The sequence below is a fragment of the Vombatus ursinus genome, unplaced genomic scaffold (genome assembly GCF_900497805.2).
Source record: "Vombatus ursinus unplaced genomic scaffold, bare-nosed wombat genome assembly UNPS02012082.1, whole genome shotgun sequence".
In the NCBI taxonomy this organism is placed as follows: domain Eukaryota; kingdom Metazoa; phylum Chordata; class Mammalia; order Diprotodontia; family Vombatidae; genus Vombatus; species Vombatus ursinus.
The window spans coordinates 2,455,487-2,460,722 of record NW_020951860.1 but is presented as its reverse complement, the minus strand read 5'-3'; positions in this window follow the sequence as shown (position 1 = coordinate 2,460,722).

Genomic DNA, 5,236 nt, shown 5'->3' with positions numbered 1-5,236 from the left:
AAAGACAGAAGCTGCATGACTCACCAAAGGTCACAGAATGAGTGAGACAATAAAGAATTATGCATAGAACTGGGAACCCAGAGCAAAGTGGTAGAATATACTTCCTCCTCCACAGGACAGATTACACAACACACACATGTCTACTACCCACCTCACAGGGGCTTCCTGCCTCACAGGGCTGTTGTGAAGGAAGATGCCTTGAAAACATTAAAGCACTATATAAATGTGAACTCATATTGTTTTTACACACAGATACACACACACCCTCTACTAAGCTTCCAAGAACAGAAGGCTGGAAATACTGCATTTCTAGCACTGAGCTCTTATGTTAGGCTTAGTGTATATGCACAGAGCTGCCTTCATCCAATAATCTCACAAATCCTTACTAACAATCCCTTGTTAACTCTCCTGTTACCACTAGTATATAGATGTAATGTTATAGCCTCCATTTCCTCTATATATCATGGCTATCTAGAACATGCTTCCTTTGAAGAAAATAAAGTAGATTTTTACTTGCAAAAGTGTGCCTTTTTGTCAAAACAAAGTCCTAATTTTTGGTTGGGAAAATATAGTGATCATATTAATAAAGAGTAATCGTGAGACTGAAGAGGATTTAAACCTCTACTTCACATAAGAAATATCAGTTCTAATTTCTTGGTTTGGCAAGTGGTACGGTATTCTTTCTGGGCACCCCCTCCAGCATATAACCAAGTATGTCAGATAGTATTTTTATTTCAGGACTGAAGTTTCCTCTTCCTTCACATACTATCTACGGCACCTTTTTTCACAACCTTTTCATAACAATCAAAAACCCATCAGCCCCTAATATAGTCCCTTAAAAATATTCTCAAACCCTGACCTTCATACTCTTTCTAGCCTCAACCCTTAATCTGGATTCTTCAATAGCACAATGCAATCCCAAGGAACCCAGAAGGTCCTAGGAGTTTTTAAACTCTGCTGGATTTGGGGGTTGAAGTGGGGACACATAATAAGAGATCATCTATCTAGGCTCATTGGGCATTTATTGTAAAGACCCCAGAGATGAACAGAAACGAGATGTTTAGTCTGAGTCCCCTCACAATCTCTCAGCCTTTGTTTCCCCACTTGTAAAATAAAGGGATTGGAATAGATATTCTCTGAAGCCCTTACCAGGTCTATGATCCTAACTCATTCTAGTTATGAACTTAACTCAATTTTATTCAACAAGTATTTTTAAAGGCTAAGCTAACCTCAAGCTAAGCATGAGGTTTGCCCTGGTAATACAAAGACAAAAACAAAAATGTACCCAAGGATCTTACGTTCTACTGGGGGAGTGAGGGAACACCAAATATAAGTAAATGCAAAGTATATACAATACATACAACATCATTTTATCAAGGAAAGAGAAGCGCAGAATGGGAAGAGGAGGAAAGGAGATCAGAAAAGGCTTGCCGTGGAAGGTGGCAATTGAACTGAGCTCTGAAGGAAGCTAAGGATTCCAAAAAATGGAGTAATAAAGCTGAGCCTTCTTACTAGTTCAAGAGCTCCAGGAACAGCAACAACACCATCCTACCCTACCCCAAATCACTGGCCCTGCTTTCTGCATGACCTCTGCAGCCACTATCAAGCGGAGCAACTGTTCTAAAGGAGTGTTCACCACCACCACCATTAATCACTGACCAGTTCAGTTCATTTTTCAGTCATATCCAACACTTTGTCACCCCATTTGTTTTTGGGTTTTTTTTTGTTTTGTTGTTTTGTTTTGTTTTTTAACAAAGATACTGGAGTGGTTTGCCACTTCCTTCTTCAGCTCATTTTACAGATGAGGAACTAAGGCAAAACAGGGTTAAGCGATTTGCCCAGGGTCACACAAGTAATAAATGTCTAAGGACAGATTTGAACTCAGGAAAATGAGTCTTTCTAACTCCAGGTTTGGTGCTCTATCCACTGCACCACCTAGCTGCCTGTTTTATACATAGGCAAGCACTTAATAAATGCTTTTCCACTGATTCATTCCAGGACAAAATTATTCCTCTCTTCCAACTTTCTCCTGATTGCTTTTGTGTTCCTCTTACTCAGTTCTTTCCCGTCCTAATGGTTTGAGCTGGATCCACATCCTCACCCCTTAGTAGCCTCTCTCACTTCACAGGAGTGCAATTTTATTCCTGTTTAGCAGCTCATATTTATGTAGTGTTTTAACATTTACTAAGATCTTTCTTCATCATGACTCTATGAGGTAGGTAGTGAAAGTATGATTCCCCCTTTTACAGATGTAGAAACTGAGGCTCAGTGGACAAGTGGAGTGTCTTGGACAGGGTCACACAAAGAGTTAGCAAATGTTAGAACTAGGATTCTTGACTCTCAGCCCAATGGTTCTCCCAACTCCCATTACAGTGGTTCTTTCCACTATAACACATGGTCTCTCAGGTTCTATTTAGAGTTATTTACTTGGGATGTTTTAGAAAGAGGAATGGAATTATAATCAGGACATTAAGGTTCAAATCCCAGCTCTAAACCTTACTACCTATATAACCTGGAGTAAAACATTTAACATCTTTGAGTATGAATTTCCTAATATGAAATGAGGACCCATAAAGGTTCCTTCTAGTCTAAATCCTATGATTCTATTCATCTTCTCAGGCTCCCTTCCTCTGTGTTAGCATTCTATGGTTTCTTTGCTCACTTCACTCCACAAGATATGATATCAGCACTGTCATGCCCATTTTATGGATAACAAGCTCAGGGATGGCTAAAGGCCTAGCTCAAGACACATAATTAGTTGTGATACAACTCCAACCAGTTAGGAGAAAAAAAAAAAAACCTAAGCATGCAAACTGGCTTTCCCATCTGACTCTCCTCATTCCTGGAGTGAAAAATAACACTCATCACTAAAGAAATCAAAGCCAAGTTGAGGAAACCAAGGCTCTCTGAAGCTGTGACTCATGCAGGATCACAGCATTCCTAAGTATCAGCACTGGGATTTAAACCCAGGCCTTCCTTCAAATCCAGTGTTTTCTTCCCTGATTCCTGCTTGTAAGAAGACAGATGACCCAGCCAAGAGACCCAGGAAAGAAAACTTTGATCTCTGGTGAAATAATACACTTGAGTCTGGAACAGTGCCATGGAGGTGAAAGCAACTCACATTTTTTTACTGATAGCTTTTCTTAGCAGAAAATAATGACCCTATAAGAAGAGCCCAATTTTCAAATTATAAAACCAATTCAAAGCCCCATCCTCCAGCGGCCAGCTGAAAATTTTCCATGGGGTATAAGTGAGCTCTGGCTCTTGTGTCCGTGTTATTGGCCCTAAAAGTTTCATCTCGCAACTAGCTCCATAGTTCTGACTTAGGGAGTCCCCATTGCCAGATTGCCCAATAGCACGGGTGCATAAGATGACTTCCATTTGTCAAATGGCTCAGCTCTCCTGGGGTGAGTGTGGGGGTGTGGAAAGGAACCCCCTTCTCCCCCTTCGAAAGGCTTGCTGGTTCTCGGAGAAACTGTTCACTTAGAAGGAAGCAAGAAGCTCCCCCATGGAATCGAGGCTGGCAGTCCAATCTGCTCAGATTGGCTAGACTGGCGTCATATTGCTTCATGGGGATCCACGTCACAGTGTCTGCTTATGGATATTTCTGTTCTCAATTGTAAACTCTCAGAGGGGTGAAGACTGAACTTGCATTGTCTTCATAACCTACACAGCACAAGGCACTTTTAAAAATAAGTTATTAAACATCTATTATGTGTAATGCACTATGATCAGCACTGAGAAAGATGCAAAAATAAATAGATATGGTTCTAGCTCTCAAGAGTTTATATTCTAATTGGGGAAAATAAATGAATGAGCATCTCTTGTCTTTGGTTAATTTCCATTTATAGATTGGCTCTGTTCACAGTAGTTACTCAATACGTATTTGATGATGATGATGATGATGATGATAACAATAATGAAGACAGACGATGAGCTAAATCAAGTGCCTATCTTTCTAGGGGCAGCTATGTGGTGAAGGGGATAGATTACTGGGCTTGGAATTAGAAAAACTCATCTTCATGAGTTCAAATCTGGCCTCAGACACTTATTAGCTGCTTGCCCGGGGCAAGTCAATTAATCCTTTTTGCCTCAGTTCCTCATCTGTGAAATGAGCTGGAGAAGGAAATGGCAAATCACTCCAGTATCTTTGCCAATAAAACCTCAAATGGGGTCACGAAGAGTTGGACATGACTGAAATAACTCAATAACAATAAACTTTGACACTAAAGAAATTTGATGGGGTTAAACTAATTTTTCCCCAAAGGATGGATTTGAGCTCTTAATGCTAGGCGACTAGGTTGAGTTTGGAGATTTCAGAGTCAGGATTTCTAGGAGAAAATCTTCTAAGAAACTATTTTCTGAGTGGTTTAGTTAACTAAAAGATGAGCCACCTTCATGGTCATTGGAACAAATTGTTCTCACCCACCCATTTTCTGGGGGAAGTCTTCCCATGCTTGGGGTAGACATCCCCTAACAACAACAAGGAATGAGATAAGAGATTGGGTAAAAGGAGAAACTAGCTGCTACTATTCGAAATGGTGGGTGAAAAGGGCAATGAATTTGAAGTCAGGGGAACTGGCTCTACTATTTACTACCTGGGTGAGCTTTGACAAGTCATTCATATCAGTGGGCCTTAGTTTTCTGTCTATAAAATCAATCAATCAATCTTTATTACATGTCTACTATGTGCCAGGAACTGTACTAAAGAGCAGGGATACAAAAAGAGGTAAAAGACAGTCCCTGACCTCAAGGACCTTACATTCTAATGGGGGAGACAACATGCAAACAAATATATACAAAGCAAGCTAGATACAGGAGAAACAGAAATAATTAACAGAGGGAAGGCACTGGAATTAAGAAGGGATGGGGAAGGCTTCCTGTAGAAGGTGGGATTCTGGTTTGGACTTAAAAGATGCCAGGGAGGTCAGAGTTGAGGAGGGAAAGTGTTCCAGGTATGGGAGAGAGTGAGAGAATATGCCCAGAATCAAGAGATGGAGTATTTTGTTTGTGGAACACCCAAGAAGACACTGTCACTGGATTGAAAAGTACATGTCAGGGAATAAGGTATAGGAATACTGCAAAGATAGGAAGGAGTTAGGTATGAAAGGTTTCACCAAACAAAAACATTTTGTATTTACTCCTGGAAAGTCACTGGAGTTTATTGAGTGGTGTGTGTGTGTGTGTGTGTGTGTGTGTGTGTGTGTGTGTGTGTGTGTGTGTGTGTGTGTGTGTG